The 15,159-nt window shown below is 36.3% G+C and overlaps 2 long non-coding RNA genes across 2 annotated transcripts; one reads left to right on the forward strand and one right to left on the reverse strand.

Moving 5' to 3' along the window:
- Nucleotides 1-1,359: 1,359 nt before the first annotated feature.
- On the reverse strand, nucleotides 1,360-10,992 carry LOC123567115 (uncharacterized). The gene is made up of 2 exons (XR_006689809.3): nucleotides 10,865-10,992; nucleotides 1,360-6,450 (listed from the first exon to the last, which is right to left on the reverse strand). It is a non-coding gene; the product is annotated as an uncharacterized lncRNA (long non-coding RNA).
- A 1,115-nt stretch (nucleotides 10,993-12,107) lies between these two features.
- On the forward strand, nucleotides 12,108-14,334 carry LOC141407900 (uncharacterized). Its single transcript, XR_012419164.1, has 2 exons — nucleotides 12,108-14,132; nucleotides 14,171-14,334. It is a non-coding gene; the product is annotated as an uncharacterized lncRNA (long non-coding RNA).
- The last annotated feature ends 825 nt before the right edge of the window (nucleotides 14,335-15,159 follow it).

Genomic DNA, 15,159 nt, shown 5'->3' on the forward strand with positions numbered 1-15,159 from the left:
AATCCACTTCAGAACATCCATGAAAACCCTACATTCTCTCTCTTAACTTGTTCATGAATTCACAGTGTTTGAAATAGAATCCCATATTAACAAGTGGAAATGTTTGATATATATTCTAAATCTTGTATTTTGGAGACTACAAAATAGTTTTCATTAGCAATAGAGGGTGAGCTATGACTTTAATTTCTGTCAATAAATTAACTGCAACTTATTTTACTATGCTCTTCTTACTAAAACTTCAGCTGATCATTTGCAAATATGAACTTATGAGATACCTATGACATATGTGAAGCTGAAGTTATTCATATAAACTCACATGACTAAAAGTCATAAAGGCCCGAGATGAATTAAAGCTACAAACAATACTCAAATATTTTTTATATGGTTGACACTGGGCTATATGCTGCACCTACAAACTTTATTTTTTAGTACATCTTCAACAAGGACATTTCTAAGTCACCTAAAAGATAGTGATTTGAAGGAAGTAATTTAAAAAGATGTCCAAATACTAAATGATGCTTTAAAAAACAGTACATATTGTGGAAAGCATGTTTCTTGGAAACCTACTAGTCCATAGAAAATTGATAGGTATATTATCAAAGACAAAATTAATCAAGAGGAAAAAATAATCCAGAAAATCTTCAGAAATACAAGCAAAATTTGCCAAACTGGTACTCACAATTGCTCTTGTTAGCGTGTCATAATTCACCTTTGTAAATGGCGTGGTCTATCCATACATAATAGGAAGCCCACAAGGCTCATGTTTATCAGTGTTTCCAGCCTTCAACTTGGCTGCCAAAGTGAAGTCTGTTTTGTCTTCTTCAGTCTCTTCTCTCCCATCCTTGAGTGAGTGTGTAACTTCAGGGGCTCTTGTTGAAGGAACAGAGGAACAAGAGGCCAAGGTCTAAGAAAAGTGTTATGTTTTTTAGGGGGGTGTGTGTGTATGTGTGCATGTATTAGAGAAAGACTTAAGAAGAGCTTTGTTGTAGAAGATATTGGGTAGGAAAAGAAACCGAATTTTATTTTTATTTTTATTTATTTATTTATTTTAAGAAGCACTATGTGGCTTAAGTGTCCCTTTCAAAGGACTTGAGAAATGCAATTATTTTGAGATTACTTTTGAGTGTGGCATTGTATTTTTCTTGCATCAGGATACTATATAAACATAGTTTATAATTCTTTATGCATCATGAATGCAAAATCTGAGCTTTAATACATAAGCAGCACTCATTAACAAACTGATGTATGCTGATTAAATATTTAAATTCAGCATGCATTTGTCATATTCAGGATTTCATGTTTATAAAATGCTAGACTAAACAAATTCTTTGTCTTGGATCTTTGAATGAAAGAAGAAAGTTTTAAATCAACAAAATACACTTTATTTTACAAACTAAAATTGAAGAAGCGTTTGATAGTGAAATATGTTCAGGAAACACTAATTTATAGTCTCATCCCATTTCGGCAGATATGTTTCTACAAAAGTGGTTAATTGATTAAACAACTTTAGCTTGCTATATTTGAGTGTTTCTGAGTGTTTCTAAGTGTTAGCATACTTAGCATATTTTTCTTTACAACTTGAAGAAACCATATTCAATTCTTCAGTAGTCCTCCATTTTCAGATATTTTACCACTCATTTCTATAACACATGTAAGGAAAAAAAATGCAATCTTACCCAAATCTTCCATAGAATTTATTGCATGAGGCTTGCATATTCTTGATATCAAAACACAAAGAAGCCAGAAAAATAAAGGAAAATTAAGACTCATTTCTAGTCGTTAACATAATGCAAAAATCTTAGACCAAATATTGGCAAACTGAATCCAAGAACTTATAAATGGGATACAGCATTATAACTAAACTGCTATTCTCATCTCCTTTTCTCTGGAATGAAAGGTTACTTTAACATTAGAATGTCTGCTAATATAATTCAATACAGTAACCATTTGAAGGAAAAAATATGGTATTTTTAAAAGGTGCAGAAACAGTGTTTCATAAAAGTCAACATTTATTCCTGACAATAATTCTAGGGATAGACAAGAATTGCTTAATCTGATTAAAGAGTATCTATGAAAAACCTACAGTAAATGTCATACTTAACATCAAAACATTGAAAATCTTCCCTTTGATATACAGAACTAAACAATGTCACTACCACCTTTTCTAGTCAACTTTGTACTAGAGGTCTTAAAGCAATAAAGGAAGAATCATAAGTAAATGGTATAAAGATAGGAAAGGAAGACTCTATTCATTTCTAATATATTTGTGTATGTAAAGAATCTAAAAGAGGTTTGTGTAACAAGTTACCACAAACCTAATGGCTTAAAAACCACACATTTATAATCTCATTGCTTATGGGCCCCAAGCCAAGGAGAATATAACAGGGTTCTCTGCTCATGACCTGAGTTGACCTGGGTGTTTTCAACTGGAGCTCAGGCACCTTTTCCAACCTCATTCATGTTGCTGGCAGAAATAATTTTCTTGTGGTTGTAGGACTGAGGTCCTCAGTTCTCTCCATAGCAGTTCCCAGGGTGGCTGCTTGCTTTTTCAAGGTTAGCAGAAGCTCTTTTTTCAGGAAGAGCCCATTCACTCCTTAAGAGCTCTCAACTGATTAGACCAGGCCTGTCCAGAATAAGCCCGTGTTGATTAGCTCAGAGGCAGCTGATTGGAGACCTTAATCACTTCTGCGAAATCCTTTTATCTTTGCCACACAGCTAAACCTATTCATGCAGTGATATCCCATATACTCACAGGCCCTGTCCACATGAAAAGGGAGTATCCACCAGAGGGCGGAAATCTTAGGGATCATCTTAGAACTCTTCTGGTCACAAAGTTTCAGACAATTTTTTAAAAGTCAGTGAGAGTTTAGCAAGTTTGGTGTTTACAAAATGTATATACATACACAAAAACATTTGTATTTCTATGTACCAGAAATAGAGTTTGAAAAAAATGATAAAAAAATACCCTTTAAAATATAATTAAAAATTGAATAGTAGTTAATGTGACAAATAATTGTATAAGTTATATAGAGAAAATATAAAACTTTAATGAAAGACATTAAATAAGGTGTATTAAAAGGAATACTCTACCTTAATTTATATAACCGATGTAACCCCAATAAAATTAATAAGCAATTTTTGTTTGTTTGATTTTAGGATTAGCTAAAATGAAATAATTCTAGGATATATATGAAAAAATAGAAAAACAAGAACACTCAAGGAACTAATAAAAAAAAGATAGACAAAGGGGCACAATTTTATCTATCAGATATCAAGATGTGCCATGAAATATACGAATTAAAACACTATGGTGTTAGTACAGGAAAGACAAATAGTTCAGTGAAACAGAACAGACAACTCAGAAATTGAATTACATGTGTACCAATAGACTATGACAGAGTGGTAGATCACCAGAGAAAGTTAATACAGTTCTTTAAGTATTTCTGGGATAACTGGGGACCCATTTGAGAAAAGATGAAATTACACTCCTACTTCACAGTATTAAAAAATTAAAGAGTGTAAAGGCCTAAAAAAATAAAGGCACAAGTGGAAAACTTTTAAGGATAATATAGGAAAAGCAGCTTTGTAGCCTTACATTAAGAAAAAAAATTCTTAAATAGAACACAAAAGGTACTAACAAAAAGAAAAGAGTAGATAAACACATTAAAAACTTTAAGAAATTTATCAATCAAAATGACACCATAAAATTATTGAAAGGAAATCTACATGTAACTGGCAAAGAATTTCCAAGATATACAAAGAAATGCCATGAAACAATTAAAAAAGGGCAACCCAGTAGAAAAAAATGAGAATAACAATTACCTAGCCCTTTATTAAAGACAAGAAATTGGCCAAAAAACATTTATAAAGATTATCAATCTTGTTAGTGATCAGACAACTAGATTAAAATCCCAATAAGATATAGACCCACTGGATTGGTAGATATAGTATCTGACAATAGCAAATATTGGCGATGTCATTTAACAGGGATTCTCATAGAATGCTCATAAGAGTATAAATCGGTACAATTTTGGAAAATAATTCAACACTATCTCGTAAAGCTGAAAATACACACACCTCAGAATTTAGTATTTCTATCCTATGTAAATAATGCAGAATAGCTGGTCCACGTCTGTCCCAAGGTTCATGTACAGCAATGGTCATAGTGGCATTGTCTTTGGTAGACTCAACCTAGAAACAACCTAAACATCTATCTGCATTAAATTGGACACATGTCATGTTTTGTTCATACAATGCAACAGTACACAGCAATTTAAAAGAAGAGACCACAGCTACATTCAATCAAATGCATAAGCCTCACAGACATAATGTTGAATGAGAGAAGCAGTATGTTAAAGAAGATCTGATGAAAGTATACCATTCATCTAAAAATTATATTCATATAAAATGAGAGACTGACAATACTCATCTCTGATATTTAGTGATACATGCAGAGACAGAAAAACTATAAACGTGGGTAGGAAAACAATTGCCACATAAGTTGGGACAGAGATCGCCTCCAGAGGGAATGGAGGGTGTTGTGACTGGGGAGGGCCATGTGAGGGGCTTCAGTGTGCTAGTGGTGCTCCGTTTCTTCACCTGTGTGATTTTACATGTGTGCAAATATTTGGGTACAGTACAAGGTTTCTATTGAAATTTTAGCTTTTTATTGTGGGATGCTGTCCTGTGCATTACAGGGTATTTCGCAGCATCTTTGGTCTCTACCCACTAGATGCCAGTAACATTTCATCCACCTCAAGTTCTGACAACCAAAATATCTGTAGACATTGTCAAATGTCCCCTGGGGAACAAGGTCACCTCCCACCCTTCCTTGAGAACCACTGGTTTTTTCTGATGAAAATCTCCACTAATATAATCCAAGAATGGCTGTTACTCATTCACAATAGCCAACATGATTTTTACTTAAACCAACCACATTTTAGCATAAGTGAGAAATGGTAGGACATTTCTGTACTTTGTCACAGGAGCTTTGGCTGCTGCTTATGCAAATCCTAGCTTTGAGACTGCTATCATTCCCCAGTTTCTTTATTCAGAGATAGTTTTACAGGCCACTAGTTAATGGGAGAAGAATTTTTAATCACCTTCAAAGATTTGATGAAAATTTTAGTTTAGTTTGGTCTACTGGGGCCTAGGGCATGAGCTCAGTCCAAAACAATGACCTCCCATAATTTTGTTTTAAAACAATTCCCTCTTTTTGGCCAGGTTGTCACTTAGGTGAGAGTGTGACCAAAACGTAGGGCCTTAGCGCCACTCTCAGTTACATCATTTTGGGTTTCCGGTCTCAGCATATCATTCATAGGTTACATACGGTGTCCTCTTTCAGCTTTTGTCATTCCAGTTGAAGAGAGACCATTTGATGTTCTAGAGATGGCTGCATGCAAACATTTAAAACCTTTGAAAGAATACAGCATACTAGGAAGGCTATTATTAGGACTATCAGGAGGATAATACCAACAGTTTGGAGTATGCTCCTTATCCAGGGTCCCTATAAACGAAACCACCTAAAATTAAATAGATTAAATAACGAGCTAGATGAAGAGTCTACTCACATGATTACGTGGTCTTTTCATTAATCCCTAGAACTGAAGTCTTATAATCTACATTTGATGTGTTTCTCCATAGGCCACAAGTCCCAGCAGCTGTACAGGTACTTTTCTGTTTAGCTAATTCTATTACTTAACGTAACTTCCACAAGAGAATGTAAACTCTATTGTGTAACCATAGCCTTTACAGTAGAATCTGCTGTAGAGCATATCATGAAGGATACATTTCGAATGATTGCCTCTTTTATTCCAAACCATGGAAAAAGGACCTAATAAATGATGGCCTGCTAGAAAAGTGAAGGCCTCCTGATGACAATGTTCTCTTTAACCCATGATGTGGGTTAACTGGAGTTTTGACTGATTATGAGGCAATATATGTACCAGTAAAGTTTCTCATCTACATTGAGTCTTCATTTATTAGCTACCAAAGTATAAGGTTATTGATGTATGAGGCTGGCTGCAAAATCCTTCACAAATAAAAGTTTACCCTATAATTGCACATAATGGACACCCTTTTCACTTTTATTGTTCATAGAGGCATAAGCAAAAAAAAAAAAAAAAAAATTCAAAGTTAAGGGTTTCATGATAGTAGAGAAGTATTGATCCATGATTTCGGAAAAAGCTGTTCACATTAAGGATGCCATCTTCTTCTGGAGATAAAAATGTCCTGGTTAGCTTTATCTTAAGGGTTCCAATGGGTATACAGTTCCAAGAATGTGGAGGAACTCTTTCCAGTTGTGACATTCTAAACCCAAAGTTCAAGGTCCCGAAGTTTTGCTGTAGTGTGGCAAGGACAGTTTTTCTCTGATGTTTTCAGAAGATCGAGTCTTTGGGCTCTAGATTGCAAAGGGGTTGTCCTCAGTGAACCACAAAAAGCTTTCTTTACCTGGTAAAAATACATTATAGCATAATAATCTACCATTATAACATCAGCCCTCTTGCATGGGAAAGCTTTTGTACAACCAGAAAACATGCATTAAAAATGACAATTGAATGAAATCCCTTTATAAATGTTTAAATGGACCATCTGGTAGCCAAATGGTGAAACCCTGTCTCTACTAAAATACAAAAAAAAAAAAAAAATTAGCTGGGCTTGGTGGCACATGCCTGTAGTCCCAGCTACTCGGGAGGCTGAGGTATGAGAATCACTTGAGCTTGGCAGGTGGAGGTTGCAGTGGGCTGAGATTGTACCACTGCATTCCAGCTTGGGTTACAGAGTGAGACTCCATCTCAAATAATAATAATAATATATAATGAAATTTTTTAACCTTTTAAATATACTACCAAAAAAAAAAAAAAAAGGGAAAGACAAAAGACAGATTGTTTGGAAAGCTGTCTTCTCTCTATCAGTGAGTAAAGGTTTTCGCCTTTAAAAAATTTTTTGAGTCATGATTTTGGCTAAATGAATGATTTTTGGTGACCTGGAATTTTAGTTCATAATACCAAGTCTTTTAAACTTTTAGCATATTTAATAGGCTTCCCAAAATCAAATTTCAACTTCAAAATAGTCTTTTCTGACTTCTATCTTTGGAATGCTACAGAGAGCTCCTGAAGCATCCAAAAGAGAGGTGAACAGAATTATTTAACATGTTAAGTGACATACGAAGCATTGTAAAAATAAAAATAATAGTTAATCTTTAGGTTATATTTTAGTAAATAATATTAATACGTTCCAAAATTGTATAAGATTTCTAAAATTTTAATATGTCTCAGTATATGATATCAATCATAATTAAAGTTAAGTTATTGTAGACCACAGAGATAACTAAATTTCCTTGCCAATTGTGTTTTTAACTATCACTATTTAAAGTCATTTCCAGTTAACTGCTTAATGATGATGCAGTTTCTGAAAACTTCACTAGCACACAAAATCCTAGAATATGGTGTCTTTTTTTGTTGTTTTTGTTTTTGTTTTTTTGAGCAGAGTCTCACTCTGACCCAAAGACTGGAGTGCAGTGGTGCAATCTCAGCTCACTGCAACCTCTGCCTCCCGGGTTCAAGATGATTCTCCTGCATCAGCCTCCCGAGTAGCTGGGATTACAGGCACCTGCCACCATACCTGGCTGATACAACTGGCTGATTTTTTGTATTTTTAGTAGAAATGGGGTTTTACCATGTCGGCCAGGCTAGTCTCGAACTCCCGACCTCAAGTGATCTGGCCACCTTGGCCTCCCAAAGTGCTGGGATTACAGGTGTGAGCCACTATGCCCAGCCAATATGGTGTCTTTTAAGAGGCTCATGAAAGGATGGAAACTAAAAAGCACTCTTGAATACAGGTTTCTAATAACTTTAAAATCATATCTTGTGTAAGAATAAATACAGGTTTCTAAAAACTTTAAAATCATATCATGTGTAAGAATTTTCCATGAATTCCCCAAGAATTGGACTCAGTAAGAATTCCTGAAACTTTAATAAAGAGACAGATTGGTTTATAAAACTGCTAACCTAAGAACAAAAATTAATTAAACATCAAGAAAATACTTTGCGAGATTATCATGCTAAATCAGCTAATACAACATTTTTTTAGCGATACAATTTGAATGAACTCCTGGTCTAAGTCAAATTACCTAAGAAAACCCATTAATTATCAGTGCTATGCACCTAAATTGGAAAAACCAAACAACACCTCTTTAAATTTAGTCCACAACTTGTTTAAAACTTTAACCTTATTTAAAACAATCCTGTAACCCTCTAAACTAGGCAAAAATTTGCATTCCCATACCTTCTTATAATATCTTTACCAAAAACACATTTTATTCTCCTTACATACCTTGCATGTAAATCTATTTTTCCAGTAGTCTCAATTGTATGTTATAATGGTAATTTTTAGCAACTTTCACTCTTGTTGCATAAATTGTCTTTTACAAAGCCCTTCCCAACTTACACAGACCATCTAAGAGATGCTTGGATTTTCTTACTTGTCCTAAATAGCCCTCTTTTAAACAACCAATCGTTTTACTTTAGGAGAAGAACTTATCATACAAGATCCTTTCTTATATAAAATCTCTTTTCTTTACAAACTTGTTTGCATAGCTAGGGGCATGGCTAATTCCACATATCCCCAGACCTTATTTAGCATGTAATGTCTCTAAAATAAATTGAACAATTTTAAAATGTCAAAGCAGTTTATGACCTTAAAGCATTTAGCAAACCTCATATCTGACCTACATAATTTAGACCAAATGTTTTGATTTTGTCAATAATCTTTAAAGTTGTTTCTATTTCCCAAAAATTACTAAAGTTACGTGTACTCAAAGTCATTACAGCTTTTATTTTTCTTTCAAAATATTTGATTTAAGCACTTATTTTTGTTTAAGGTAATTAATTAGTGCTCTTTTATATAAACATTCACAAACAACACATATGCAACCTCACAGACAGACAAACAGAAGAAGATTACTACATTAGTTGTAAGATTTTTCATTTGCCAGTTTTTAAGTTTCTTAATTGGTTATTGGCTTTATTGGAAGAACAGGGCCAGGAAAGGGTCTCTGGTGCCTCCTGTTTTTCCCAAGCAGTTCAGACTGATAGAGTTTGAATAACCGCTTTTAATTAAGCTCACTTTTAGCCACAGCACTCTTGAATAAAGTCCTTTTTACAATTTCTTATTACCTGACTTTAGGCAGGCCAAACAGCCAATATTTCTGGCTTTTGAACTTTACCAAGGGTAACCTCCGAGGTGCTAAGAGAAAGGAAAATTTAAGAGAGTCCGTGGAGAAGAAGAGAATCAATAAGGTCATGCAGATACCAAACCCAAAAGGACTAATTTTCTAACCAGGGAATCAAACCCAGACCACCATGGTGAAAGGGAAATACCTTAACTACTGAACTACTTAGCTACTGCATGGGGCAGTCTCCATTCCCTTTGCTAGAAGGAGTCTAGAGTAGTTAATTTTGAGTTTGTAAAGGCTTTTAACTACTCAAGATAATTTTTAGAGCTATGACATGAACCCTAAAATTCCTATTCCCTGGAAGGTGGAGACCAACAGAAAGTACCACCACTTGGTTACAAAGTCAAGCTCCTAAGGACATAAAACAAGATGGAGACCCCATCCAGATTTTGTTTGCTTCAGGAACCTGCAGCAAAGTTTGTTACTGACCAGCTTGCTGGGCCATCTTGAGCAGTGAGCTTATAGGGTCCCATACCCATGTTTTATCCAAAGGTATCCCTCAACACAGAAAAATTAATTCAAAGCACAAACTACACCAGATTCACTACAGCTTAAGACTAGCCTCAGAATTATTTTTCACATTAATCAAAACTTTGCAGGAGAAATAGTGAAATTTACCGTTCGTTCAACTGGTTTGCAGAGAGAGAGAGAAGTCAGAAATCTGACTGGTAAAAAATTTGTACCCTTTGGCTGGCATGCCAGGCTTCTGGGTTCCTTTTCCCTGAGCTGCCCTGGAGACACAGCTCACTGTCCGATAGCCCTGGGGTTTCCAAGCCACAACACAAAAGAAATCTTTTTTTTTAAAAATGCACTCCAGTGTGGTGTTGTTCATTTGAAATGTTCCACTGTAAGTTATCTTTAGTAAGATTTTGCCATTTTTTTTTTCTTTTTTTTTTTTCTTTTTTGAGACAGAGTTTTGCTCTGTCACCCAGGCTGGAGTGTAGTGGCCCGATCTCCACTCACTGCAAGCTCCGCCTCCCGGGTTCACGCCATTCTCCTGCCTCAGCCTCCTGAGTCACTGGGACTACAGGTGCCCGCCACCACACCAGGCTAATTTTTTTTTTTTTCTATTTTTAGTAGAGACAGGGTTTCACTGTGTTAGCCAGGATGGTCTTGATCTCCTGACCTTGTGATCTGTCCACCTCGGCCTCCCAAAGTGCTGGGGTTACAGGTGTGAGCCACTGCGCCCAGCCAGATTTTGCCATTTCTGTAAGACTTTGCTGCCTCCTGGGCCTAATGTATAATCCGGAAGGAGCTCAGTTTTTCAGAAATTAAGGATACCATTTTTACTTAAAATGTTGGCTTTACTCTCAGGTTCTCTTGATTAACTTAGCCAATGATTTTTTTTTCCTACCTAAGTGGGCAAGAAAAATGAAACAAAGGGGAAGAACACAAAAATCCCCGTGAATTTTCAAAAGCCAAATTTTATAACCCCTGCATATTACTGCTTACTACCAGTTCAATTCTGACCAAGTCAGACGTAAGAGGCCTCTAACTAGATCCAAGCCAGTTAATTCCCATATCAAATACCATCCTGGACCCAGTCCAGTTTCTTTTTCGTTTTCCAAAGAAACTTGGAGAGCTCAAAACACAAATCTGTGGAGCTCTGAAATCCAAGAGAGAGCTTACCCACAATCCCCAGCTGCTCCAAGGGTTAAATGGACACCGGTGGGTCCTGCAGGTGCCTTGCATGTTCACTCAGTGCTCCTGGAGGTTGCTAGTAGCTCTACTTTGGATCCCACTTCTGACACTATCTGATAGAAGAAAAAACTTCAGCTGAATTAAATTTAAAGGAGTTTAATTGAGCAATGAACAATTCGCAAATCAGGAAGTCCCCAGAATCACAGCAGATACACAGACTCCAGCATAGCCATGTGGTGGAAGAAGACTTATAGCTAAAAAAAAAAAAGGGAAATTACATACAAAAATCAGCAGTGAGGTACAGAAACAGCTTGACTGGTTACAGGTTGGCGTTTGCCTTATTTCAACACAGTTTGAATACTTACCATCTATATGGCCGCTGAGATTGGCCAAGACTCAGTTATTGTTATAGGCACATACTCCTAAGTTATTTTCAGGCCATATTTACTTTGGTTTAACACTACTTACATATCAGAGTAGTTCTAGAGTTTAATATCTTCGATAGAATATTTGCTTTTCTCTTCTGACCTACTGTAAATCACTAGACACTTAGTATATGAAGAAATTCCTTTAGTAATTTCTCATATATCCTGCATAGCATCTCCTGTGTTACAATTTTCCCTACATTCTTTAACTTGCTTATTTAATGTTTTATTAGTTAATGCTTTGCCTCATTAAGATCCTAGATTCATGCCTTTCCTCATCTCACAGTAAAGCACAAGACCTGTGCACATGATGTGCTTGATGAAATTTGCTGAATGAAATGAAGACACCAGCTGATATGCTACAATATCCAGGGACTGGTGATTATTAGACAGCAGCAAATATTATTGTAGCAAATTTTTCTACACTGAAGTTGTTTTTCTTGTTTCCTTAATGTACAATTTGAGGCACATAATTGGTATAGAATATTATACCAATATTTTGTTTCCATTTAGTCTTACTTTAAAATTGACACACACATGCCAGGCTCCCAATATCATGTAATCAGAGAGTATAATAAAAAAAAAATGAAGAGGGGAAATAGTTACAAAAGGTAAGCTGTTGTGATTTGAGTCCACTGAAGATTTTACATCAGAGTGGCTAGTCCTAATCACAATTGGTTTTACCCCAAAAGGAATCATCCAACAAACTGTATTGGTATAAAATGTATATTTCTGATCAGCAATATGTATGAGCTGCTTTTCATATTTGTATGTTATTTGTTTTTATTCTTCTATAATATTCTTCATTTTCCAGCTGGCTTGAATATCCTTTTCTTAATTATTTGTAGAACTCTTTGAATTCAATAATACTAAACCTTTGTGTGCAGTCTATAGTTCAGATCATTTCACCTGGTTTGACTTTGCTTGATGTTTTCTTAATTGTGTGACAAATTTCCTAAAGCCCTTTTATAGCTTCTGTGTTTCATATGTTACGTAGGAAGGCTTTGCCCACTAGAAGATTATATAATTATTTTCCAAACAGTTTTCCAAGAGCATTTTAAAGTTTGTGCTCTTTCATTAGTGGATGTAGAACTTATTTTGGATATAGATTGAGGTAGAGATATACTTTTTTTCTTAATGAAGAGGAAATTGTTCTAATACTATTGTATATTAGACTAATTTCTCCCACTGGTTTGAAATATCATGTGTGAACATTATTATGTTCATCAATATTTAGTTCCCATGGTAGACCATCTTTTCTTTCTTTTAGGCAAGGTCTTATGATTAGTTCTGGCCAATGGCTTGCAAGCTGGATTGGTAGGTGTTACTTGTGGACTAAGAAAGCAAAAAGCTTCTTGCAGCCTGTCATATTTCTGTGATCATGGAAAAGGTTTCATGTTGAGACAGCAGAGATACAAGATTTAAGCAATGCGTATTGTGTAGACCGTCCCCAAGTTATAGCTTCCCTAGAGAGCCTCCTAGTCCCAAGGTCAATTTTGCACAAGAGAACTTGGCTTTTTGAGTTAAGCCTCTGAAATTTTAGGGGTTGTTTTTTAACTGCTGCCTAAGTCTGTCTTATCCTGACTAATATATGACCCTTAACATATATAAATACCCATAAGCATATGGTTTTGTTTTTTGAGTCTTCATTCTGAACCATTTATTTATTTGCTTCTTCTCATGCCAACACCTCCCTCTTTAATTGTAACTTTATAGCAGATTTTAATACCTAAGAGGGCCAAGACCTACATCATTATTCATTTTCAAAATCCTGTTGGTTAGTTTTAAGCATTATTTTTAAGGTAGATTTTAAAAATTCTATAGAAGGGAACTTGGTGAGATTTGCAATGGTATTGCATTAGATTTGTAGATTAATTTATGATAATTGTCATATAAGGTCCTGTAGTTTTTTTTATGTCTTTTATATTTCCATTAGTTTTTTGAAACATAAGGGTTTTTTTGCTATTGAATGAGATCTTTGTCTACATTACATTTTAAAACTAATTCTAAGCAGTGTACAGGAAAATAATTGATTTGTATGTTTCTCTTGCATGCAACTGCTCTTTTCCTCAGCTCATTCATTTGTTCTGATAATAATTAGATGATTTTCTTGCACCACGACATTGTCCTGGGGTTGTTTCTTAGAGGCTTATCAAGTCTTCTGGATTTGTCTCTAGGCACAAGCCTGGGTGCAATTCAGTGTATTTTCATCGTTCATGGTTTCTTCTACCATCTGTTCTAGTGAAGGGGTGGCCTACCCCTCCACACCTGTGGGCGTTTCTCGTTAGGTGGAACGAGGGACTTGAGAAAAGAAATGAGACGCAGAGACAAAGTATAGAGAAAGAAAAAGTGGGCCCAGGGGACCGGCGCTCAGCATACAGAGGACCTGCGCCGGCACGGTCTCTGAGTTCCCTCAGTATTTATTGATCATTATCTTTACCATCTTAGAAAAGGGAAGTAGCAGGATAATAGGATCATAGTAGGGAGAAGGTCAGCAATAAGACATATGAATAAAGATCTCTGTGACATGAATAAGTTTAAGGAAAAGTGCTGTGCATTGATATGCATATGTAAGCGTCTCCATAAACCTTTTCAGTGCATAAAGAGCAGCATTGCAGCTAGCACGTCCCACCTTCAGCCCTAAGGCAGTTTTCTCCTTTCTCAGTAAACAGAACACACAATCGGGTTTTACACCGAGATGTTCCATTGCCCAGGGACGGGCAGGAGACAGATGCTTTTCTCTACCTCAACTGCCAAGAGGCCTTCTTTCCTCTTATACTAGTCCTCCTCAGCACAGACCCTTCACGGGTGTCAGGCTGGGGGGCGATCAGGTCTTTCCCTTCCCACTGTCAGGCTGGGGGGCGATCAGGTCTTTCCCTTCCCACAAGGCCATATTTCAGTCTATCACATGGGGAGAAACCTTGGACAATACCTAGCTTTCCTAGGCAGAGCTCCCTGCGACCTTCCACAGTATATGTGTCCCTGGTTACTTGAGATTAAGAGAATGGTGATGACTTTTCACAAGCATACTGCCTTCAGGCACTTGTTTAACAAAGCACACCCTGCACGGCCACAAATCCATTAAACCTTGAGTCACCACAGCACATGTCTCTTGCAAGGACAGGGTTGGGGGTAGGGTCACAGATTAACAGCATCTCAAATACAGAACAAAATGGAGTCTCATATGTCTACTTCTTTCTATATAGACACAGCCTGATCTCTCTTTCTTCTTCCCACATTCTAGGAAATATTACTGTGTCCTATTTAAATTCTCCATTCTACCTCTTGTTCCTATAAGGCATTCAGCAAATCTGTTTGTGTAATTAAATTTTTGTACTATTATTACTTTGTGGACTAATTTTACATCACGGCTTAACTTATTTAATATTTCCATACTGGTTTTACCATCTTCATTAGGAAAACCATCGGGTAACTGTCATGTGCATCCGAGTGAAGAGACCACCAAACAGGCTTTGTGTGAGCAATAAAGCTTTTTTAATCACTGGGTGCAGGTGGGCTGAGTCCGAAAAGAGAGTCAGCGAAGGGAGATAAGGGTGGGGCCATTTTATAGGATTTGGGTAAGTAAAGGAAAATTACAGTCAAAGGGGGTTTGTTCTCTGGCGGGCAGGAGTGGGGGTCACAAGGTGCTCAGTGGGGGAGATTTTTGATCCAGAATGAGCCAGGAAAAGGAATTTCACAAGATAATATCATCGCTTAAGGCAAGGACCAGCCATTTTCACTTCTTTTGTGGTGGAATGTCATCGGTTAAGGCGAGGCAGGGCATTTGCACTTCTTTTGTGATTCTTCAGTTACTTCAGGCCATCTGGGTGTATACGTGCAAGTCACACGGGATGCGAT

This window comes from Macaca fascicularis, chromosome 10 (genome assembly GCF_037993035.2).
Source record: "Macaca fascicularis isolate 582-1 chromosome 10, T2T-MFA8v1.1".
Lineage (NCBI taxonomy): Eukaryota > Metazoa > Chordata > Mammalia > Primates > Cercopithecidae > Macaca > Macaca fascicularis.